This window comes from Athene noctua, chromosome 1, assembly GCF_965140245.1.
Source record: "Athene noctua chromosome 1, bAthNoc1.hap1.1, whole genome shotgun sequence".
Taxonomy (NCBI): Eukaryota; Metazoa; Chordata; class Aves; order Strigiformes; family Strigidae; genus Athene; species Athene noctua.
The window spans coordinates 138927094-138953217 of record NC_134037.1 but is presented as its reverse complement, the minus strand read 5'-3'; the positions used below and the strand labels follow the sequence as shown (position 1 = coordinate 138953217).

At 39.3% G+C, this 26124-nt stretch overlaps 1 protein-coding gene across 2 annotated transcripts in view; it reads left to right on the top strand.

Annotated features, from left to right (window-relative positions):
* Positions 1–257: 257 nt before the first annotated feature.
* COL8A1 (collagen type VIII alpha 1 chain) overlaps positions 258–26124 on the top strand; it is a 91169-nt gene continuing 65302 nt past the window's right edge. The window contains exons 1-2 of one of the 2 annotated variants that reach the window (XM_074897954.1): positions 258–343; positions 16079–16209. The gene's annotated coding sequence lies outside the window, so the exon portion shown is untranslated. The remainder of the gene's footprint in view (positions 344–16078; positions 16210–26124) is intronic. The other variant, XM_074897960.1, reaches the window with a different exon arrangement.

Sequence of the window (26124 nt, the reverse complement as noted above, 5' to 3'; positions counted from 1 at the left end):
TGGAAAAGTTCAGAGATTCAGATAAACAAATACAGTAGAAAATCTTAAATTAACTAAACATTTAAAGAAAAACATAAAATAAATCCAACACTATTTCTCCAGTAAATGCCATCCAGCTTGCTTTTTCTCCCTCTCTGTCCCCAAAGAGCAGAAACCCACTCTTACAATGCCTTCTGAAAGCTGTTTGCCTGCTATCCTCACTGCCCACCTACCGTAGGGAGCAGCTCCTCCCACCTGCACATAAAAGCCAAGTGCATGCTACCAGCAGCAGATCAGAGCACTTTCTCAGTCCTCCTCTGTTTTGAGCCAGTGATCTTCTCTCCTTGGATCTTGTATACTCAAGGTAAGATTACTGCTACTTCAGGTTTCTGTTCTAACCAGCTATTGTGAGGAAGTCTTAATGTGAACTCTAGCACTGCCTTGCTGGGTGGTGCTGGCTATTCCCCCCCCCCCCCTTTTTTTTTTTTTTTCAGATGTAGTGTCATCTGACATTTAAGTTAGTAACAGTCTGTTGTTTTAGCAATGAAATAAAAACAGATCTTGCTGGGAAACACTGTGTGGCTGGGAAAATGTCTTCTCTCACTTTCTGATTAATTTTGAAGAGATTAGAATACCCAGAGCAATTCTAATAATTTATTATCCCTCTTAGTAGTCTCCTTCTCAGTCCAGTCAAAGTTATCCAAAAATCTACACTCCATAGCTTCCTTAAATTCTGTTTGAGAAAAAAAAATATGCTTAGTGATATTTTAAGGAATGAATTGGTTTTCATTACTATTATTATTTACTAGCCAGATTGAGCCAATCTTGGGACTGAAGTGCATCTTCACAGGTTTCACTGCCTTTAAAAAAAAAAAAAAAAAGTGTGATGGAACTTAAGCCCTCACAGAAGCACAGTAGTAAGCTTGATGAAATTCACTATCTGGTACAAATATGCTTAAAGTACACATTTCACAAGCAAAATTGTGTTTCTTGGAACAACAGACCTTGTGTCTCTATGAAATTCTAGATCAGTTTGAATTATATTTTATCTACAGTTTACCTACACAGGCATTTCTAATGCTAGAGGAAGGAATAGTTAAGTGCCTCAGAGACTGCTACTGAACAGTTGAAACATTAAAAAGTGGTTTCAAAACTATATTTGCACTCCCCTCTCTATTCATCTATCCATCCTCACAGAGATGAATCTGTGAGTGACTAGTACCAGTTTCTCATGTTGTGTGAGTAGTGCACTCTTAACACACAGCCACCTGTTTAAAGAAATTCCATCATAGAAATCCTAATCCTAGAATGCCTCTGCCAGGGCTCAGAAAGGAGGGAAGGCTGAACTACCAAAAGCAAGCCGTGAATGCTGTCTGTAAATTGTTTATTTGTACTCTATGTAAATACATTCTGCAGTTAGAAGTGGTATTTTCTCCTTGACAGCCAAACAATTCTCTTTCTAAATTGACTCTTTTGTTCTTTCCCCGAGTAAAAAGTCTTTTCTAAAAAAGAATTATGTCCATGTATAGCTGTACTCACATTAGCTGCCACATTTTAAGTTACAGCACTGTATAACAACAGAACTCTGCTCAAAGTGCCCTTTTGCGCACACTGTATCTAAGATTTTTTCTGTATTTTACATGTTATCTGTTGTAACTAATGAGGTAAAACACTGCCTTCAGCTATTTGCCTGGAAGATTACGTAAGTATCTTAAAAAAAAAAAAAAAAGCCCAAACAAAACCCTCAAAAGCAAACAAATGGAACTATTCAAAAACAAAGTACAGTGCTTGTACAGTGCTTTCTATAGCAGGCTTAGAGTAAAACTATTTTTGCATCCAGGTAGTCCATAAAATTGCCCATAGAAGACAGGAATAGAGCCCAATAGTTTTCTTCATAACTGGCATTCTATCTCTGAACTACAAAATTTTATTCCTTAGTTAACATCTGATTTTTACAGCAAACCTTTACCTCTCCAAAAACACCCCTCTTGTGAAATATAGATATGCGATTTTAACTGTAATGGATACAGAATTTAGGTCTACAATCTGGCAGTAAAGCCTCATTGTTCACACAGGATTTCACTCTATCAAATAAATCAAAATTTCTAACAGAACAATTTTCAAGGAAAAAAAAAAAGTAAAAATGCATTTGCCACAGGAAATGTGTATATAGCAAAATACCTTTTATTAAAGCCTGCTGTGAAATGTAATATTTTGGCATTTGAAAAATGGATTGCAGGACATATTAAGAAAACTATTCAAAGGAATGTGTCTAATTTAGATCAGAATCTCCTCTGAGCAATTTCTTTCTTGGGCTGAGTCGATAATTCAGCTTAGCATCACTTTGCAGCAGGGGATGAAGGGAAACTGCACCCAGCAGGTCTCTAAGAGAACTCAGATGTCTAGGAATGCATTTATTAACTTCTATGATGATCTGAAACTCCTTTTATAGGATCAAAGCATATTCATATTAAGATTAAAATACTGTCACTTTAAAATATGCTACAACCACAATAAAAAGAGTGAATCAGTGGGAGAACAAGGAATTAAGATCTTTTCAGTAATGACTATAACATTTTAAAACAACAAAATAAAGGTAAAGAGACTATATTAACTTTCTAGCCACAGATGAGTTAAGTGTTAAGCAGGCAGGCACAGCCGTTTCTCCCGGTGGTCTTGCTTAGGTTTTTTTAAGTGTTCATTTAGGGCACTAATGCCCACTTAAGCCACTAGTATAACTCCCACAGTTGTCAAAAGTCTTAGACTAGAAACCTAGAAACACAGGATAAACATATTACTGCCTGCTTCTCTACGCATAGGCTTGCCACTACCACTGCTTCTGAGACATTCTGATCTTCATTAATTTATTTTCACCCATCGCTCTGTGAGGCAGAGATATGTTTTCCTCTGGTCATGCTGATACTAAATCTGTGGACTGTTTTGCTTATGGTCACAGTGAAAATTCATAGTAAGAGCCAGAGTTAGCTCTTCTGGGTTCCAGTTCATCACTTTAATTCCATGCTTCATTCTGTATTCAGCCTTATAAAGTCCACCCCTCTGCAGCTGATCCATCTTTGCATGACTTTTTAGGGCTGAACAGCAGGGAGAATTCCAGTGACAGATCTTGAGAGGTCATTTACTCCCAACGCTTTTAAACTTCCTGTGAAACCCTTTACCAACACCTTAATAGGATCTGCAAATCATTCTTAGAGGGGGTATATAAATAAATAAATAGCCAAATGACCACCTCTTACTCTCTGTGGTTAAAGGAGACCAACCCACTCTTGGCAGCAAGCAGAGATCCACTGCCATGGACCAGAAATTATGGGCAACATCTGACTATGAGCTCTAAGAAAAGCACATGGTACTTAAGCAAAATTATTCACATGGATCTTGTATGGCACATAGAATATATTCTTCCTTTCTTTTCTACATTCACTATCATGTGCCACCTCTATAAATATATAGAATATAATTTCATACCCATTGAAACAACCAACCAACCAACCTCAAACTAACAGCTTTGCCCTATCCCTTTATTTTTTAACCCTAGAGCTAATTTATGAGGGTACAGACTCATAATTGCTCCTGTGGCCTTACAAATACTTCATTTAAAAAAAAAAACAAAACCAAAAACCACCAATACAAAAATAAACGACCAAATATTCTGATGCTCAATTTCTAGAGTAATTGCCCTAGCAATGAAGGCCTTGTCTCTTACTCTTTTAAATTGAAAATTACCACTATAGATGCATTGCTCATAGATAAAATAGTGAATGTGTGCAAGGTCACTGGAGGACTACCAGTTGAAAAAGAACCATTAATAGTCATATCACTACCTGCCGTAGAAGGTAGGACAATTTTCATATGTCCGTGAGCACATCTACAAGGCATAATTTCCTGCGCACTTATTCTATGTCTTGCTATATATCTCAGGGGAGGAAAGATTAACTTTTATCCCTGAAGCTTAAATACATCCCTATGTTTCCCCTTACTTTTTTTGGCCTTCCAAGGCCAAAACCTGTGGGTTTGTTCCTTCTACAGGAAGATAATTTTTAATTTTCATTACTGTCATATTTCTAAAAGAGCAATGGTTCAATGGAGTTATTGTAGTGAGGAACAAGAAAAGACCAAACCATTAGAGGTGGTTTGTTCTGCCTGATTAAGAACATGGAATATCTGTATTTAACTGTGCAGAAGTTTCTTCCTTTTGCCACTTACACTTTCTAGAGTTTTCTTTAAGTGATGTTGCCTTTTTGTGGCTTTCCCTCCAGAAAGTGAGATCTATTCTTTGTGCTAGCAGAATTCTCCTTCAGCAAAAGTTGTGAAGCTCTGTGTGTTTAAAAAGATAATAACGAGTCCTGCTTCTGAAGCCTTTTGTGGGTCTTGTGCAATAACTGTGCCTATTCTCTGTACACATCAGTGAACAATTGTGCTTGGTCTCCCTGTACTCCTGAAATGTTGGATGTGTTTCTGTAATTGTCTTGATGTGTAATGAATTTAATGTCTCATAATTGCACTGCAGGGGATTAATACCACTATGCAGTCTAGGGACATCTTTTGATGATTAAATCCTCATGCAAGTCCATATTTTATAGCAAAGGCAAGATGAATGTAAGTCTGTTGCTTCTTGAATGGCAGGTGAAACTGTTGAGGGGGTGACATGTAATGGACCCTTTTCAGAAGCGAATGAGAATCAGTGCCCTCTCTTGGTTAGAAAAAAAAAAAAATAAAGCAGCCCTCTGAGAGTGTTTATCAGTTCCCTCTGCTGGCTACAAAGCCCACAGCCAGATGAGCAGCTGTGTTTGCGGAGGCGAAGGTCTTAAGTTCTATTCCCAGTTCTGTGTGCATGTGGAAAACTGATGACTGTGGTGTCTGTGCATGTATGTGGACATCATTCTTTATAGGGTCTCATCAGCAGCTACACCGAGTTCACCATGAGGGCACTCAAAAATAATACGGAGTTCCTGGGAGGTAAGAAACTTTCCATGTAGGATTTGGGAGGCATGCTAGCAGCTATGCCATTCATAATATGACACAGGTAGAGCATCCTTCTGTTATGCATCATGTGCACACCTTGCTTTTTCCACCTCTTCAAGAAAAGGGGGGGTGGGGTGGGGGGGGGTGTGTTCACTGCATTCAGTTTAGAGACATCTGTCCAGTTATCACAAAAATACTCTTGGCAATCCCCAGTCGAAACACTTCAGAATGTCAGCTTCTGAGAACTCCACATTTGCAAAAAAGAAATAAATGGTACCAACAGGAACACTCCAACCTAAAAAACCAACCACAAACCAAAACAAAACAGAAAAAGAACCTAACTAGTTCTTTTCCATTCTTGTAGGGAAGGGCCTATATAATCTGGTTATGCAACTGCAGACAGGTCATACAATTTATGCAGTCACTCTGAAATAAAGTCGAGATGAAAAAAGTATACTGCAAACTTAAGAAAGAGCTTCTATTTTAAATAAATATCTATAGCACTAAAAATCACAGAGTCCTGGGTCCAGGTATGCCAGCTCACTTCAGCCCTAGGAATCTATTGCAGCAACACATAGGATACACATAACCTATCCTATTAAAGGAAGAATGAGTCAAAACTAACAGCTTGACATACTAGATATCAAAGGTATATTAAAAACCAGATTTTTGAAACATCTGCAGCATATGTTTCCTGCTAACTAAAAAAGCAACCAGTCTGTCCAGACCAACATACTGCTGCATTCTTCTCTCTGAAAGGAAAGTAAGAAGTGGACAGTAGCACACTGTAGACTTGCACAGGGAACTTCAAGCAAGGCATTTGACCATTTTCCAGTTGAAAATTCAAGAGATCAGAACAAGTTTTTAACAAAAGCCAGTGTTATGATGTGAAGCAACAACACACATATATAATACACTACAGTCCCTGAAATGGAGATGTTTATGTTGCTTCTCATTTACTTGACATAATTTTCAAAGAGACAGAATGGAAGATGGAACAGCCCCAGGGACACCCAAACCAAATACAATCGACTTACCACTGAAGAAATCTAGCAGTCAGGTCTGCTTATGCCAGCACACAATTTACCTCTGTTCCGCCCTTCCATTTTTCCCACGATGTGTGGAGCTCCAGTGAATGCAGAGTATCAGAACAAGGGTCTTTTATGTGGCTCAGAGACGAGAATTTCTCTTTCAGCTTGCCTTTAAAAAAAATAGAAAAAGGAAAAGAAAGTGTTCAGCTATTTCCCAGTATTTCTTTGTAAATGCATTAGGTGATCTTAGTCCAATTCTCAGATAAGACATTAATATAAACTGCACAACTGGGACCCTTGTTGGCAAATCTCAGCAAAAAGTCAAGAGGTAGTTACTCTAGGTCAAAGTTGAGCAATAAAAGCAGACTTGTGAGGAAAGTTTATGTTGCCAGCATTGATATATCTGTCACCTGCACTATAGATAAAACCCAAATAAGCAAAGAGTAGTTAAGCAAGTACATCCCACAAGCACTAGCATTCATGCAAAACAGATTTTAGAAAATGAAGGAAAAAAGACAACACTCAGTACTTATTTCCTATCAGTCAGTGGCTTGAACTGAATTTACCATAGTAGCACATCACATTGTTCGCTGCAGAAGAATGCAAAGCTTAGGCCTTTAGGAGTAAGTCTCTTGTGCTTTACTGGTTCCAAAAATGTCAGTGCTTGTCAAAGTGTTTTTGAAATAAAACCAAAACCATGTTAATAAAGTGAACTTTCCAAGACAATGTTGGCCAAAACTGATTCTTAGATTTCTCTTCAGTAAAAAACTGCCTCTGTGGTTGCTAAGTTGATAGGGAGAAGGATTTAAAGGGACAAAGCCAAGTTCTGCTTAACTTGAAGAGGGTGAAAAAAAGAGCTCTCAAACAGAGCACAAGCCCTCCAATCAATGGAAAGACTTTTGCTGAGGGTGGGCAGAGCTTAGCAAAATCCAGCTGTACTTTCAGAAACTGCTGTAATCATTATTGGGCTCCACTTGAATGTATTCCAAGACTGAAATACTTGTTGTGGGTACAATTCGTGACATGCTGCTGTAGATTACTGGACAAGACTTGGTACTTTAATGCAGAATTCACAGAGTGAATATCAGTTCACAAGAGCTACTCCGCCTATTTATTAAGTAGTAATTCCCTACGTGAATTAACAAGGCAACAACTAGAAGGATTCTATCCTATGTGATCCCAGACTTCTGGCTGAATACCTCCAGAAATATCCTCCAGCGGAGGATGAAGGTGTTCATGATGACCTGAATTCCTATGTGCACACAAGTTGTGTGCAAGTCCGGGCAGTGAGATCTTCAAACTGTTTTGCTGTATGTGCATGTAGGTGCAGACACAAGGCAGTTTCTGTCTTCCACAGAAGAAAGTGGTGCAGTAGTTGAATGTTTTGTGCCTGTTACAAGAATTCCTGTTCTCCTCCAGTTCCAGCCGGCAGTTCAGTAGCTGGATGTGCTGCCATCGCAGCACACTGCAAGGGTTCTTATGCTTAGGAACTCCTACAGACTATTATTATCTTTTGGAGATCTGGGCATAACTTATTACATCAGGAAACATGGAAAACATTTTAGGATTGTTCCTAAGCTTACATTACTAGCCTCAGCTAAAAACTGTTCAGACTATCCTGGAAATAAAGAAAACTTTATTAACATCCCAGCCTTTAATCAAGTATTGGATCCATTTACAGCAGTGATTTATATTTTTTTTTGTACCGCTATAAAATTATCAGATGGCTTTTAAGCTGTAGTTCAAAAGGAAATCCGCTCATCTCAACTGTCTGGTAATGTCACCTTCGTTGCATTTCATTTTTAGATCCCTCTTAAGCAACTAGTTACAAATACTCAGTATCTAAGTCCAAGCTACTATGGTAATATCTCTGTTCCACAATGAGGGCAGGATAGCTCTTAGATTCAAGCTTCAAGCACAAAAACTGCCTTTCACTGAGTTCAGAATCCACTTGCAATGAATATTTTATATTATTCTTTTGAAACACCCTGTTTTCAACATCACATCTGTCACTCATATGCTGAATGCTCGCAAAAACTCAATTCAAAAGGACTATGAAACACAAGCAAAACAAATTCAATTTGTGACTGCTCAGAGATGTTTTCTCAGCTACACGTGCTTTCAACTTTCTACGAACTGTTTATCTCATGAAAACAAGTATTTCAAAAATAAGCTAACAGAAACCTATTATATTTTCAATGCTCTATTAAGCAAACATATTTTGAGAGCTAGAATTTTAGCTTGATGGACACTTACACCTTATCCTTCAGAAAAACGACCGCATCCATGAGACTTGAGAGCTGCTCCCTCACCTCCCGCCAAAGCTGAAGGTAACTAAAGGAGGAGGTCGGTGCTTTCTGGGGGCACTCAGCTCCACAGAGCACAGCCCTTCCTTCTCGGCTTCTCCCCCTCCGCCACCAAAGATCATGAGGAGAAATATTTTTGCTTCTAAGTCTTTTGAGACTTAAGGAAAGCATGAAACGTTGTACCTGCCGCCCAGATGCTGTTGAGGTGGCAGGGCTTTGTGTCAGCGGATTCAATTTAGTGACAACTTAGTTGTAACAATGCTGTATTCTACTTTAAAAAAACCCAAACAATCCCCCAAACGACAAAACGACTGGTTTTGTTTAAAACACTTGTAAGAGAAGCGGCCGTTAAGCACCTGCACCCAGCAAAGGCCTGTATTGAATTAAACGGCTGAAGAGGCCGCACCGCACGCCCTCAGCCGCGGGGCACCCTCAGGGCTCCGGCCGCGCCCGGCAGCCATTCCCGGGCAGGGACGGGGAGGGCAGGAGCCCGCCTGAGCCCGCCGCCGGCCGGGCCGCGCTGCCGCCGCCGCCATCCAGAGCCCCGCGTCCGTCAGGCCGGGCCCCTGCCGCTGCTGTAGCCCCTCACGCCTCGCACCGTGGGCTCCGCGGTTCCCGCCCGCTCTCTCGTTAACACCCACAGGCAGAACATTGATTTACAACCTGCGCCTCCCGTTCCCGAAGGAGAGGCAAGGGCTGAGGAGAGCAGAAACTCCCCACAGCCCAGTCAGCTGAGGAGCATTTATGGAAACACAATGCGTTTGAGGTTTCTTGCGTTTCAGAGATAGAGCCTGGAGGCTTCGCTTCTGCGTGCCAGCCCTCGGTGCCCCTTTGGGAAGGATCTGGGTAGCATTAGCTCGAGCAGATGTGCACAGTGCTGGAAGGCCAAAAATGGGGGGGGCTCCACTCTCCGCTAGAGAGAAAATGTCGCATCCTGTGAGGGGAGGCTGCTTGGAAGGAGAAGGAAGGCTGCTCCAGCATGCACCACAGGAGGTTCAGGACCTTTCAGATTTCTCCATCTGGATGCAAAATTGAGGCCACTGTAAGATTGGGGGGGAGGAAGAAAAAGGAAACTAAAAAATGTCCATTCTGAAGTTAAGGTTCTTTGGTCTTAAAACCAAAAAAAAACACCTGCAAGAAATACTACTGCATATGGGTATCTTGGATAAGGAGAGTAACCAGTCTTGTAAAGTTGAAATTCCAAAACTCCCCCCAACAAAAAATACCAAACACTTTGAAAAGAAAGGGAAGGAAAGTGACAAAACTACTGCACTTAGGCAGGGAGTTCAGACGGCAAACAGCTGAATAGAACAGCTTTATCATTTCTTTGCAATGTATTCTCCCTGCCCCGCTTTGTTTAGCACAGAGGTTTTTCAGGGCGAGTCTTTTTGATCTATTTGTTACATCCTCTAGCATGGTGGAGTCCTGACTCATGATCAAGGCTTCAGGACGAACAAAGAGCAGCAGCTCCTGAACCTGAAGGCTTGTAAATTGTACACAGAGTGAAGCTGACTCCTGGAGTCCTGCTCCAGTGCCTTTAACACACTCTTGCTTACACAGATGATTGGTATGTCTGGAAAGATACACTACAAACACTTCACCTCCCTCCCCGGGCTGCAGAAGCATCCAAGAACATCACATACAGTAGATTAATGAATTTATCCTTACAAGCACCCTGGCAACATCACTCTCACTTTAGAGGAAATTGAGGCACAGAAAAAGTTGCTGGTGTAGCATTTCAAGAAGCTGCTCCTGGGCAGATTCTCAAGTGTCTTCCCGTCATGATGGGGGCTAGTTGGAGAGCTCGGTTCCCATCCGGGCACCTCAATGAGAACCAGATTTTCATGAGAGCTCAGCACCCAGTAGCTCTCGCAATGACACTCGCAGCCAAATTTTCTGAAAAGTTCCTTTGATCATCTGGCTGCTGCCTCAGTGGAAGCAGAGCGCTTTTGAAAAATCTGATCCTGTTTGTGGGTGCTGAGCACTTTTCAAAATTCTTGCTTAAGTGACCTGGCCAAGGATGCAGACTAAAATGTGAGCAGAACCCACTTTGCCTAATCCCTAGGCCAGTGACTTAACCACAGGCGTATCCTTCCATCTTCAGCACAGAAATAATAGATACTAGTTGGGGCAGGAAGCAAAATGCCAAATAACTGCTAGTACCCATGCCTGCCAAGAAAAATGCCCGGATACTTGTGGGCAAACCAGACAGCCACATTTTGGTACTTTCCTGAGAAAGGATTATTTCTAGTAGCAGTGCCAGAGTCTGGCAACCTGGATTATGCTCTTTCCAGATGTACCTATTTCTTTCTGGGCTAAAACTCTTGTGAACATGCCCTCACACAGGCACACCCTCCCCACTCTTGAAAAAAAAGCAGCTATCCAAACACTGTACTGTCTCCATTATCCTTAGAGTGCCAGGCACGCTTGGGCAAGACAACACTATTTTGTGTAATGATTAAGAAGCAGTGGTCGCGTCAGTGAAGATTCTTGTTTTCATTGAATATTTCATTCATTTCTGAACATAAGCAACCACTTAGCTGCAGTTGTGCTCAATGCAGAGGAGGAAACACATGCTATTCTTGGCTGGACTTAACCTCTGTGGGAAGCAGCAGCCTCCTTACAGCAGCCTCTGTAGGCTGCATGATTTAGCTACATTAGAGATTGCCCTGAACCTCAAGCAAGGACCTGCGTACGGATGTTGAGTACCCCAAACTGTGAATGCATGCAAAACCCTCAAAACCCAGCCTGGATCCCTTATTTTATACCCTGTTTGTGTGGGGTCCATTTGCAAATGACAGTTTCCAAAGCCATGAGCTCAAGGCTCCAAGCTTACTGTATCCATTCAGCTGCCACTCGAGATGCTGAATCACTCAGCATCAACTTGTTGGACTATTACTGGACTCTGTCACGGAGTCCAGCTTTCATTAAGTGCTTTCTGTCTCATCTCTGTCCCCAGCTTTCAGACCACCTCCCAAGTAGTATCTGACCAGTCCAGTAATAGAAAGATAAGGCACCCAGTCACTAGTGCATTTTCAGGGAGCATAGATATCACGTGAGAACTATTGAATGAAAATGTTTACAGAAAAATAGTTTTGTAAAACAGCTCAGACCAAGTTGTTGCTGAGGGTTTTGCTCAAGCTACACAAGCCAAAAACCACAGCTGTATCTTTTCTAGCTACAGCTAGAAACATCTAAGTGTATTGGAAAAACCTTTGATTGGGCGGGTGAGGGGATAGATTCTCTCCTAACAGGATTACACCTAGAAGCAAGTGTGAACATTTGTCTTCTGCTCTGTTAAGTCTATACCTGTACCAACACAAGGAAAGTGATGGCTGCGGTTTGTGCTTTAATTATTGAATGGCAATGCTTTCACTCAGCTTTGACATTTGCTGCAGTAATTATTCTAATAACAACTCCAGTAAGAAGCTGGACTTCAGAGCAATACCCCAGTCAAATATTACAGCCTCAGTCAAATATTACAGCCTCAGCTTTACAGACAGAAAAACTGAGGCAGAAAGGGATGAGCTCTGTTTATGCAGACAGTTAATTGCACATGCTTTAGTGTACCTTGTGACCTGAAAAGTTATAGGGAATGTCACTGGGGGAACTTGGATTATGATTAGTAATTTTATGGGCCTTCATGTTTTTGTCAGCAAATTTGTAACTACAACTTTTCACTTTTTCAATCTTGCAGATTTTAATTTATTTTTCATTCTCTTATCCGGTCCTTGGAAGAAGCCAAGGCATTTCTGTGGAAAAGGGCTGAGGTCAAGAAGTCTATCTCGGGAATCATCTCCTCTGAACTCAAAAACTAGCAACAGTCCAGAAAAAGGTCTTAATTTGTAGAGTAGCAAGGTGATCAGGACACAGCCTGCTGGTGAAGGACAGGGAGATGTGGTGCTGGGGTGAGGATATCAGAAAGGGCCCATGAAAAAGGCTGGCAGGTTTGACAGTCCAGCCAGATGTGCCTCTGAAGCAGAGCAAATGGGTGTTCCAGCACTGGCAGGAAAGGGTATTGACATTAATAAAGGCTGATGTGCAGAATATTGACCCTTCTGCACAGCTGACTTACTCTGGAGGTCTTCTACTGTGGGGCTGTTGCATTTTCCTTCTAGGGCTAGATACACTAGCACTAACTTTCCCACCCAGTCTTAAGTGTAGTTTAGGGTTTGTGTCTTTGGTATTAACGAGGTAGCACAGAGATGTAAAGGTGGGATGCTCAGCTCCCAGATAATCAATCTTATTATGCGATACTGAGAAGGTTATTTTCTCTCTAATGCACTCCAAGAAATGAGGAATGTTTCCTTTTACAACTAATGCTTGTATTTCCACCAGAGAGCTATAGTTTTGTATTGACATATTCTAACAAAAAGTTTTGCTTAGAAATTCCTGCTTATTTCTGTGGGAAGTAATTGGAATCACTTATTAAGTATAATCAGTTGAAAGTGGGAAAAAATTCCACTTTTAGGAGAGGACAGTCAGCATTTCCCAAATCATTCTTCGCTTTGTGCCCATGAAAATGATCACTTGAAATAACTGTCTGCTGACACAGATCTTATAAGAACTTGTATCTCATTCTTAACCCAGACAAATGTTAGCGAAAACTGTACTTCTGGAAACTACACAATTTAGCCTCCCTAAACAGAGACATTTTCCAGCCTTTACAGATTTACCCATGACAAAGCAAAACACCCTCCAAGCCTGACTTGAATTTACACAGCTAAATAGATCACTAAAGTGTTTAAATGTCATTGTGAGAATGAAAAGATGAAATGTGCTGTATATCATCTCTACAAAACCAGAAGTAGTTATATTATAAATAAACAGAGTTTGCTTGGTATTAGGGACATAGGAAATTCCATTCAAGAACAGACAAATGGCACATCTTGTCTGGTATCCTGCATCTGGCACAGGCCTATAACAGATGCTTAAAATACTTGGCTCTCTTGGTCCCACAGTCTCCCCTGTTCCACCTACCACCAATGTTATAAATCACACAGTTTTCCTAACCTCTGGTGAGAGTCTCTTTCCTGCTCACTTGTATAACGTGGGAGGTAGAAGCACAGACTGGGGGAATACATATTTTCCCTGTGTGATGCTTATTACAGTGGCCGGTACCGAATTTGACTGAACTGTGGTTCTGACTGTTTCAGAACATGCATGGTGTTACTGCCTGTGTAGCAAAACAAAGAAGCAGATAGGTGAGGACTATGCTTGGCTCCAGAGAAAGGGGGAAGCAAACCCCTTCTCGCCCTCATTTGCACATAGCCAGCAAGTGTACCTACCACTACCCTATTGTTAATCAGCTGCCCTCTGTCTCATCAAGGCACTGCCACCTAATTACTCCCCACGACTCAATGACATGTATATCCGTGGCTTACTTAGTAACTCTCATAGTTCCATGCATGATGAATGAAAATTAAATGAGTTTATTGTCTCTCAAGCAGAATTCACTTTTGTCCTTCCAGAGGTTATGAAAACAAGGTTCCTCTACCCAGCAGGTCACATAATGCAGGTCCCCCTCTTGAGTTGCCTGATGCTTCCAGCCGTTGTCACTAGTGTGATACACTTGCACCTGACAAAACTGACTGGAGCTCTCCCTTACTAGAAATGTACTTCTCATAGACCATGCCCCTTTGTTTTCTGCAGTCTCATTCATAACGAACATTAAATTCAGTGGCACAATTGGTTAAGGGCCTCTAAAACAGACAAACAAAAAATCCAAACCTTTCCATTTGAAAAGCTGAAGTTTAAAATACCCTTGGTATTAATTACATTACACCCTCTTTGTGTTCCCCTGTGAAATATAACAGGATTTTTTAAAGGCTAAGGAGAACTTAACAACTATAGGGAACTACCACATAAGGTCCTTTCACATGCCATCTTATGGAACAACACAAAGAGAGAGGCAGCAATACAAATGATGACACCTCATGTCTAAGCTGTATTGTTAAAAAAATGAGTTTGAAGGCGGGGGGGCGCGCATTTTAAGCATATCTTCTCTACAGTTGCAGAACACTGCTCTTTGGGAGTGACCTAAGAAATCTTTAGATATTACTAAGGAAAGCTGAATCCTGATGATGTGCCTAAGCTGTTGCATATAGTTTCAGAGGTCAGCTTTCTCCATGCTGAAAGATTTTCTGATTCTGGTTCCATCCTACTGAAGATAACATTCAGTGTCAAAGGTCCAAATCTAGAGTGTGGACCTTTCTAGCTACCCAGAATATGTATCCACAAAGAACAAGACTTTGCAGTATCAATCTGCTTGATAAAATGGACACATGAAAGCAGAAGTTTGCATCCTTTAAACATACTCCTAATTGACCATACATTCAGGGATGGCCAGGCTTAATATTAGCAGGAGCTCTGTGACTTTCTGCACTTCTCTCCAAAGAGGAATGACTTTCAGAATATCCATCTTGTTTCAGTAGGAACAGAAGTAGAGGTTTTTCAACACAGACAAATGAGTCAGCCACTTGTTCCAAATAAATGGAAGTGATGTTCCAAGTTTCCTGGACAGCTTTAAAAACTACATAGAGCAGTTCAGCTGCTTAGTATGTTGTGTTCTACACCTCACATTTAAGAGTACACAAAATCACATGTTCTTTATTCCAGGTACAAGTTTTTACCCACAGCAGCCCAAAGCCATCTCATTGTGTCTCTGTCCTTGACATACATGCTATTCCTCTTGCTTGTGCCATTCCCAAGAACAAAAGTAGCACTCTTACAAGTAAAGAGCAGCAGCTGAGGTTCCCATACTGCCAAGGAGACCCTAAATAAGCTTGAACTAAGCGTCTCGATATCTGTGACTTGCCCATTTGTATAACAAGGATGTTAATAATTTGCCTTCTGAAGAGGAATGTTGTAAACCTTAATTAGTATATCAGTGACAAAAAAGGCATGAGTTACAACTTTATACAGTAAAATAGAACATCTATGTGGATAAATAATTATAAGGAGATACATAAAACTATAAAAATTATTTCTTTACTGCAAACCTTGCCTTAACAAGAAACATAACTCCTTCCTCAAGAAAGCTGAATACACTGACTCATGTCTTTAAGGGTCATGGTAAATTTGTTCTTTTATAACGTGTAGTAGTTTAGCTTTGAACTTTTGATTTTTGGAAAAGGCAGAGCGGAAAAATGTTTTCATGCGAGAGGAGTGCACATTCCAGAGCTGTCGACTGTTACTCGTTTATGGGGCGGGGGGGAAGCTACTTAGGTTTTAGGCTTTGGTTGATGCAATTTGTTGCTGTCTGGTATTCTGTGATAAACCAGAGTTTACGCTGCATAGTGAAATATTTCCATTTTCTCTCTCATTTTTCCAGCTTTTTCTTGTTCAAAACTCTGAACAAGCTGGAAACTGACTGCTGTTGAGGAGAGAAAAATTAGCTTTGTGTGAATTGAAATAGTGATCCTCTGTAATATACAGAGTAGTCCAAACAGAAAATAACTCACAGTTTACTTTGAAAGAGCTACACACAAGCATAATGTGGGAATGCAGATAATATTACTCATAAAAATAAAACAAAAGAAAATATGAGCCCTTCATGGTGTGTTTGTAACCCAAGCAACAGTTTTAAACACAATTTTCCTGTGCTGTTCCTTGTTTATTTAATATATTAACATTTGATTACGTCAAAAAAATATAAAAATAGGAAAATAAAATAAACTTTATGTAGCTTATTTATTCAAGTAAAGTAAAAAAATATTTCTCTGCTGTCCTGCATATTTTGAAGAGTATTAGCATACCTGCTTTCTTCCCTTCTCTTTCTAGAAAGAGAAGAAAACGCTGATTGTCAGAATCCTTCAAATTTGATACTCAGCACTGTTATGATCTCTTCATTACTGGATGTTGAGTCTGGATATCAGAACTGGTACAGTGAAGTGCTCTCCTATTAAGCCAAGGTAATTTTCTTCCCGACATTTCTGGTCAGAACATTATACTGTGCAATACAGCATCACTTAACATAAAAGACATGAGAGCTGATGCTTTTGCTAACAGGCAGGGAGATTCAGGCCCCAATTATTAATATAAATTTAGCTAGAGTGTATTATTTAAGGTAACCACGCTGAACTGGGTCTGGAAAGAACTGCAAGTGTCAGCTCCTTGCCCCGAGAGGGAATAGTGACATGATAGATGCAACATCCTGGATTCATGGCCTGTTAAAAAGAGTACCGCACAACCATTATGGTTATGTCAGAGACTGTATTCTTAGCTGCATTGGCATTGAGAGCTAAAGTCATTGAGAGCATAATTAATGAAAAAGTCTAACGCTGAAACAATGCAATTAACAAGTCTTCCAAAGTTTCATTTCCTGGGGAAAATTATTGCCGTTGACAAGGATCTATCCTGTCAAAAATCTTAGCTGACAAAGGCTAGAAAACTACATGAAAATACCAGCTCCAAGCCAGAGAGATGAGGAGAGAACTTCTCCATTCACAAAGACAGAAGATGTTAGGGTTTTGTTCTAAGACAGGGAGGGAGGCTTTGCCAAGGACATCAACTGCTTTTCAGACACACATTCAGATAACTTTCTACTTAGTGGGATGGGCAACCATACAGTACGTTATTTCATCAATATTATTCACTCAGCATGAAAACCTGCATTTATGAAAGCCTACCAGTCCCTAGTTAATGGTGTCATGTTTTCCCTCAAGAACACAACTGCACACAGTGCAGGCCTGACGTACTCACAGTATGTTATAGCCACGTGCAGCTTAGGATGCAGATGGGAAGGCAGTCAATTGTAGAATTGTATGCCAAAAGAAAGCAGGTGGCTCTGAGGCTGGCCACTGGCCCATGAGGATGCAGAGATGCAATTAACTTCAGAACTAAAGTACATAGAAAACATTTTCAGAAAGTTTTGTATCCTCACTTGGCTCTTCTATCCCCTCCTTTCCTGGTATATCAGTAATCAAGGTACAGCCAGTTTGCTGTCCATTGCCCTAATACAATTGCATGTCTTTCACAGTGTATTAATATGAACTTAAAGAAACTGCAGTTTTACTTTGTAGCTCCCTTTTCTCCCCAGGTTTTTTTTTTTTTAAAAGCCTCTAGAAATACACAGCAGTAGAGCTGAATCATAAAAAAAAATGGTTAAAGAATTAGTTGCTTTAGATGGGATTTAAGTGGGTTATCATATAGTCACCACTGCAAACAAGAGGAAAAGGAAAAAAATATACAGGGGTAGGTGCACAGGAAGATCAGCTAGAGGATAGATATATTCTTATTAGCATATCTAACAAAGCTGCCCCAGGCTCCACATTTACTTTCAAAGTAATGGAATTCTATTAAAAGACAGTAACCAACGTGGCACATAATTCTTTGAGGTCATTTAAAGCCTGTCTGTTAAACAAACATTACTCTTGATTTTTTTTTTTTCCCCCAAGGATTCATAATATTTCCTGTATTCCTACAGCAAGTTTTATCCTATCTGTCTCCTAAACTATCATTTTGAACCACTGAGAAATTGTTTGCCTAAAACCAGAACTCTGTTTTCAATACCTTTCTGTTATTAGTATTCCTTAAATTACATTTCAGCTTCTAATCAAGGTTTGCTGCAGTTTCTCTTTTGATGCAAGTTCACTGTACAGTGCCTTGGATCTCAGCTAGAATGCAGTGTGTCATGTGAACAGTAAAAAACAATACAGCTCAACTTTCCCAAAGTAGGTTGAATCAGGAGTTTCAAGGATAATCAAAACCACATTTTTACTGGCAAGCAGAGCCAATAAGTCATTGAAGCTATATAAATATATTCATACCCACATTGCACTTCATTATAAAAAGAATCTCACACCCAGAAACACAAAAATTCTTGCTGTGGAATACTGAATAATTGTGGAACAAATACATGGAAGAATACACTGATGTTTGCATGAGAAGTGCATTGTAAAAGGGATCCCAGTAAAACAAGCTGAATCTTCCGACTTTTGTAACCTTTTTATGACTTTCTTAGCAGACGTTAGAAAATTTGAAGGACTTTGTACAGAGCAATATTCTTTACAGAAGTATATCCTGCTTATATTTAAGTGAAATTTGTGTCTGATTTCATATACAAGTACATGCAAGCATGCAAATCCATACATGTTTTTAGAAAAGTCTGTCGCTAAATATTTTGGACCAATTTATAGTCTTGGTAATGCCAATAGGTAGGTCCCAGTCAGTTTGGTATTTTATGTCAGCAAGTTATTCTACATGTGAGAATACATCTGTGTAAATGCAATAGTATATTTATTATAGATGTTATTTATGTGCATGTGTCTTTACAGGACTTGTGTCTAGACCCAGTCTGGATTTAGACTGCTGTCACTGACAGCAGAATGAAAATCTTTGTATGTTTCCTCTCTTCAAACTATTATTTTTTTCTTTTTTTTGTGTGTGTGTGTGAAATACTGGCTTTCTTTTCACTGCGAACTACAAAGGCAGATTTATCAATGTAAGTGGAAGTTATCTGAACAACAGCCAATGTAGAACACAGCGATAGCAGTGATTCATGGCATTTTTTACAGTTCATTGTGTTTTTTAATGCTCAGAGCCCATATAGGCAAGAAAATATTTCCCACATACTGTGAGACAGAAATATTGCTCACCCTTTTGTAGAATATAAAGCTGAGAAACAAAATTGAAGTGATTTAATGACAACTAAACACTTATCTCAGAAAGGCAGCACTGCACAGTTCAGCCAAATTGTGGCTACCTGAAAAAAGGAAGAATTTGATCACCTGTGCCTGAAATCACATATTTTTAAGTTGTTCTAACCACAGTGTAGGCAAAACTAAACTGAATGATTTCACCATGCTGAGTTATTTCCCACGTTCCTTTGTTACTCCAGTAATGTCAAAAAATGCAGGAACGGGGAAGTCATATGATGCATAGGAAAAAGAATATTGTGGTTTCTAAGAAAAATATTTATTACCAAGCAAGCTATTTTGATTTATTAAATGATAGCTTCCCATCATAGTGTTTTTTGATATGGTGCTTGAAACCACAATGGTTGTATAAAGCCAGGACCTTATTTGTTTAAAGGCATTCACTAGTGGGTTTTTTAATAGAAATATCAGTTCACAACAATGCCAGATTCACAGAAATTCATCCAAGGAATAAACTCTTAAAAAATTATTTTTTTCCTAGAGTGTCCATTAAGCCAGTGCAGGCACTGTGTCTCAGTGCTAGTCTTCTAACATTAGATTTATAGGATGTTATAATTAACAACAGGTGATGGGCAGCACTACATGCGCAGCAAGCAAATTGAAAAGACTGGCAGCTCAAGAACCACTTGTGAATCATCAAAACTTTTCCCTGGACAAACTCAGTAGTCATCCTGGTAGGTTTTCTGACAATTGTGTTTTAGGGGGGGGAGGTATGGTTGTTGGTCGTAGGTTTTTTTAAGTTTCACCAGCACAACCCCCTTTCTCCTTTTTCATGTCAAAGATTAGGGACTGTTTTGTTTGGGGTTTTTTTCACTTCTATGTTTACCAGTCTATAAAATGAGACAAATCATGCTTCCCTACTCTCAGGGGACTTTTCTTGGAGGATCACAGACAAGTCCACACACATTTTTAAATTATGCAGATTTTGTTAGTAGACACTTGTGTCTCCATTATTCCAGCTCTCTCAAACTCACATTCTATACAGATAACACAAAGGAAAAGGTTCAAAATGTTTACAGCCCCCACATCTGTTTTAAGAAAAGCAGTTCTTCAACTTAGGTCTGAAAAGGAGAGGGGAGGACACTGAAAAACATGAATCAGCAAAACAAAACTATGTCCCAAATTAGTTTTCATTTGTACAGTTAAACAAATACCATTCTCTATTTTTTTTTTTTCTTCTGTTGTGAGAATGCAAGGTATGTTGGGAAAGGCCATGGTTTTTTTTAACCAAGTGAAGAAGGACTTGTATCCCAAATCTACCAATAGATCTAAATTTATGAATTGTTTCCAAGGTACTAACCTAAAGTGATCATGATATTAATGAGTTAGTTACATGTCGTAACATAATGACTATAGCAAAGGGGATTACTTTTGGGGGTATTTGGATAATTGGTTACATAACCTCATTGACATTAATAAATACTTTAAATGCATTAACTGGTAGAAAGATGTAAATAGAAATATTAAAAAAATAATCAGTATTTGTACTCTAGAAAGTATTGGAGATTTTTTTTTTAATGGATATATTCCATACCGGCCAATATAGTTCCCTAAGTTCCTCTACAGATCTCACTGATACATGGAATCAATTTCTACTGAAGACCTTTTAGGGTGTTTCTTACCTCCTTTCATCTTCCCCACCCCAAAATACACTTGAATCAGTAACCTTTAAATTCTTAGCATTACTATATTAGCAAGCTATGACTATTATTCTATCTTTATGTTACCAGGCTGCCAGCAGGAACACATGTTGCTAAAAGTTTGAGTTCTTTACAATGTAGTGAACTAACATTCTCCGAGAACTCTTTTCATACTGACTGTGGAAAAACATGTTCATTTTTTTGGGTAGGCTTATGAGACCACTGTAGGCATTGACTGGATATTAGTACCCAAGAGAACCTGGGCTGTGATCACACTGTATAGGTTTGCATATACTAACACATATACGTGCACCCCATAACGGAAAGTGATCAGTTTTAATGCCTGTCCTTTGCCTGCGATTGTAGAATTGGACTATTTGTCTCAAATCCACCAGTGAACATTAAGTGGTTCACTTAGCTTAAAGTTGAGCACAACCCAAACCAGTACTAACTTTTCAGATAACATTGTGTTAACTTCATTGTGAATTGGAGTCTCAACGGATTCTGTTAAACTGCTTTACTTTATAGCACTGAATATAAAGTAAGATGGTGGCAATGGTGAATTTATCCTGCTTGTTGCAGAGTTTGCACTTCATTAAAATTCACATAACAGTGCTTATCTATAGCTGAGACATAAAGTTGCCCAGGGGAACACTTGTTACTCTGGGTAATTAATCAGAGGTGATGGGAAATTTTTCTTAGTGTTCTTGATAATCTCCAGGGCATCATCCAACTGTGAAATTTTGGCCTCACTGAAGTGGAAAGCAAGTTTCATCAGTAACTAAGATAGGCCAAGACATTTCTCACAAAGCACTTAACGACCTGGTGTCATCTGGCAAAGTTTCTCTGTGCAGTCTTTTTTCAGAGCTGGAGGAATAGTTCATTTCTATTAAATATTTTATATGCATATGTTGTTTTGGTAATCATAGGCACATTTTAAGGAAGGTTCTACACATTCTTTAGGGTAAATAAATTTTTAAAGGGCTTGAATCTATACTCAAAGTCTCTCAGCTCAGTGAACCTGAAATCACATCCTTAAAATTTGTGGTTTTGCATGGGCAGGGAGAAAATAGATAAGACTCAAAATGCTTGGAAATTCAAGCACATAGCTATAAACAGCCTGAAGACTTTGCTTTGTAGAGTGAGACTAGCCTCAAAGGTAATTTATTTATTTAAAAAAGCCCCAACACTCCATCAGATGCCCAAATTTAGATTTGCGTTACTCAGAAACCCTCACCTTCATCCAATAACATTTATTTTTATGGTGGCTAGGCACAGATTTTAAAATCTGTATATGCAGAGACCAAACAGAAGTGTATTTTTCTTATTGAAGTGCTTCAGGATAGTTAAACTTTCACTGCACAAGAGTTGTAGAAATTTTTAAAAGACTGAAAAATATTTCTAATTCAAAAGAAGAATCATCCCCAATCCAAAGAACTATTTAAATATCCAAGCACAAAATAGAGCCAGGTTTCTTAGAAAAAGTTCTGTAATTTAGACAAATGTTAAACCAAGTTGAAGCTGACTCAGCAGTTTTATTTCCTCTATTCAGCTCTTTCAGGTGTGACCTCATTAATACTGAGCCTAAAAGATTAAATAGCATTTATTTCACATTTTTATCAACTATTCATTAGCTTAGCCATCCTTGTCCTAGAAACACTACTCTTCCCAGCTACATCTATTAAAACAACATTAAGAGATATACAAAATATATAAAATAATTGAATCATGAGAATTTATGGCATATGGGACAGAAGTTTACAGGCTAAATTAAAATTTGACAGATTTTTCATTTATATGTTGCTACAGCTTACAAAACTGCTGAACACAGATAATGATACTGATGGACAGGTTTACCCAAGCTCAAAGAGAGCTGCAAGCTTCCTGTTCCTTTTTTTGATTGACCTCTGGCTCACAGTAAATTTGTCTTGATTAAGAACATAATGTGTTACTGCTGAATGCTCTTGTTTCAAGTGCCTCGTACTAGTTTCACTGTAGCAGGAGCTAACAATGCTTATTTTCTCAAATTACTTAATAGCATCATGAATTCTAGCACGGACATTTCAAAAGGTTTATTTCTCACTGTGATGACTAACTCAAGTTCTCCGTAATAGATTCACAAAGGGATTAGCAATTTTATGAGTTGAGCAGAAGTAACTGGCTGTCAGCATTAATCGCAGCCTTGAAAGTCTATTATAAACAAGTCATTGTAGTACCTCTGAAAGGTACTCCGGAAAGGTACTACCCTCTCGGAAAGAGAACCCTTCTTTACAGATAGATATTTAGATGGTTGTGGTTTCTTTATACTGTTTCTTCTAAATGAAAGTTAACGCTGGTATTTTGCTTTTAGACTGAGCTATCTTACTTACTAATTTATAAAACAAGTAATATCTGGGGTCAAGTTACCACATCTTTGATTTGTCAAACTGAGTCTTTTATTTCTGCAAGTGTGCACGTGTGCACGTACACATGCTCATATATAAAAGTTTATTTGGGGGGAAAGGCACAATAAAGCCTTTCAAGTAAAATCAGAATACAAACTATGCTATATTTGGGCTACAGAAATAAGGGTTAGGAAAGATGAAGGCTCTTTGTGCAACTATACTGTCTTAAAACTTGTAGGTGAATGGCACAGCACAAAGCCCATTAAATTTATAATTCTACAAAAACATCCTCTACGTTTCTGTTTCCTTACTGAATGAATACTATCAAGTCTGCTGAAGACATATAGGTGGTACATGCTTGCCTTTAACAAACTCTGCTCACACTAACTCACATCCATAGAGATATTAAGACACTTGCTGTCACTGTATCAGGAAGAATCTGTGGTAGTGAGGGAATGAAGGAATTCACAACATCAAGGCTTTTCAAAGATTATCCAAACTTTACAGGTTTACTTGCAAAGAATTAGTCATACCAGACCACCAGAAACTTAGGACTGCCCCCAAAACGCTGCAGACGTACACTGCAGAAACCAGCTGTAACTATTCATACTTGCTGAGCTTAGCTCCACACCTAGCATGTCACAATTCTGGAAAGTAGGACAGGTTACAGGAAAGGTCAGAAATTGCTGAGCCTCAGGACTGATGGATTAAAGGTAAAAATTAGTAATATTATTTCTCTTAAAATAAATCATTCCCAACTTACAATATTTTGGAAATTAGTAAGAAAAAGAGCAGCTAGAGACATCTAAATTATTCATAGACTTAGACAAGTTAAAGATGGAAAATAATTAGATCAGCCAGCCCATTTTCCTGCCAATGCAGTATTGTTCCCTGCAGTACATTTCCTAGTGCTTAGTTTTTGAAGTCCCTTGAGAAGGGAGATTCCAGCGTTTCCTTTGGACACATCCAGGCACACTCTGTCAGGGAGGTTTTTCCTCCCTCTGTTCAGCCAAGCATTTCCTGTCTCTTCTTATTTCCTCTTCCACTCAAGAATTCATCCTCCCCCTTAGTGCCAGGGCCCTTCAGGAATCCATAGGGGACAATCTGCTGTCAGGAACAGATATTCCCAGGATAGGATATTCCACAGTATGGAAGTCTATAGCAGACAATTGATGGGAAGAATGCATCTGAAAAGGTGCTTAGCCACCTTTGAACATTTTTAATATGGTAATTCTTCAGCATGAACTTCAAGGAGAGTATCCATTAAAAGCAAGACTCGACTGCCTCAGATGAGATTAGGACTGCTGAAAGAACATCATGCAATGAACAATAAGTTCACCATATACCACGTCAGTAGTGATCTGTCCCTTTAAATAAGTGGACATAAGAAAGAGGTCTGAACAAAGAGCAGGAAAATACGGAGGTGTTCTTGACCCAGTGGTGACAATACAAAAATTAATCATCTGTGATGTATGAATGTCCTCAGCACAGTATCACATACAGGTACAGTATTCACAGGCAATAATTACAGTCATGCTATAGATGCAGTAGCCTCCACCAACTCATTACAAGCAGTTCTGTTACTGACAGAGCAGTTGTGGGAAAAGATTCATTGCCATTCAGCAGGCTGTGTGTAAACTCAGCATCATGAAATCCTTCTGGGTGTTTGCAGAGAGATCCCTCTGCAGTTCCTGCAAAAGCTGTGGTTCATAAGGAACCACAGGCCAAATGTGACCTGAGTGTTTGTAGACATCTAAAGAGTCAGGTCAAGACAGAAATTTAAGTGTGGCTTGCTAAGTGGAAGTGTTAACCTTGTCAGATTGAGTTATACAGTGTCCTAGCATAAGCAGTCCAAGTCTGCTACCTCGATGAAAACTTTGTACTGTAGGTCACAGTAAATATCATTCTTAAAGTTTAGCTTTGCCTTGAAGGGGCCTAGCCAGAGCAGTTCGGGATATTTTCTTAGAAGAACAAACGTTAAATATCTTTTTGTTCTTCAAATTTGAGCAGGTGGACTACTTAGTCATTGGTCTTGCAAAACAGTTTGCAGCAGGGAAGGATTAAGTTTCCATTACCTAATTCAAAAGACTGGCCAAATACAAAACAGAAATGTTGAAAGAATTTGGTTGTAATTCTGTCTGTCTCTTTGAAGGGATAGAAATATTCTTGGATGTGTCCTTTGTTTTGACACGTTTACACCAAATACAAATCGAAGGGTAAAGTTGGAGTATTATTTCCTCCAAACTGCCTCAGCCCCAATTTGTTCTAGTCTGTCTCTGATAGAATCCTTTTGACAGCAAAGGAACTTTCTCTTTTAATGTAGTGGTGATTGAAGGTGTTTAAAGCATCCAGAAGAGAAAAGGAAATAGTTCTACAGTTAATTTGTGTATGTCTGGAAAGTATCTATAACTTGTAACATATACAAGGTAATGTAATTTTAATAAATCTTTTGCTTCTTCTTTAGCAAAAAAAGTATAGCAAGAAGAGGTGCCTCAGTACCTCATTTCAATTAAAATTCAGAGAGCTAAATCAGTGTCTTCTTTATATTTTAATATTTCATATTGTTATTGCTGGGTGCTGCTTAACTCAGCAGCATTAATTTGACAAATGAAAGCTAATAAGCAAGAGAAAAACCAAGCAAACCTGGAGTGAAATAACATGCTGGAGATTATCTCTATGTATACCTCAATTAAATGACTTTTAAAACCTTCAGAACTGAGAAAAACAGAACAAAAGTCCTGTTAAATGCAAGTTTTTTTTTCTGGACCAATCATTAATTGATAGCCAATTTGTATTTTTAAAGATATGTGAGCCTTAAAAAAAGGACCTTTTAAGTTGTGACATGAGTAGAAAAATATAGAATGGGTTGGAAGGGACCTTAAAGCCTACCCAGTCCCACCCCCCTGCCATGGGCAGGGACACCTTCCACTAGCCCAGGTTGCCCAAAGCCCCGTCCAGCCTGGCCTTGAACACTGCCAGGGAGGGGGCAGCCACAGCCTCTCTGGGCAACCTGTGCCAGGGCCTCATCACCCTCACAGGGAAGAATTTCTTCCTTAGATCTCATCTAACTCTCCCCTCTGTCAGTTTAAAACCATTACCCTTTGTCCTATCCCTCTTTCCTTGATGACGAGTCCCTCCCCCCTTTC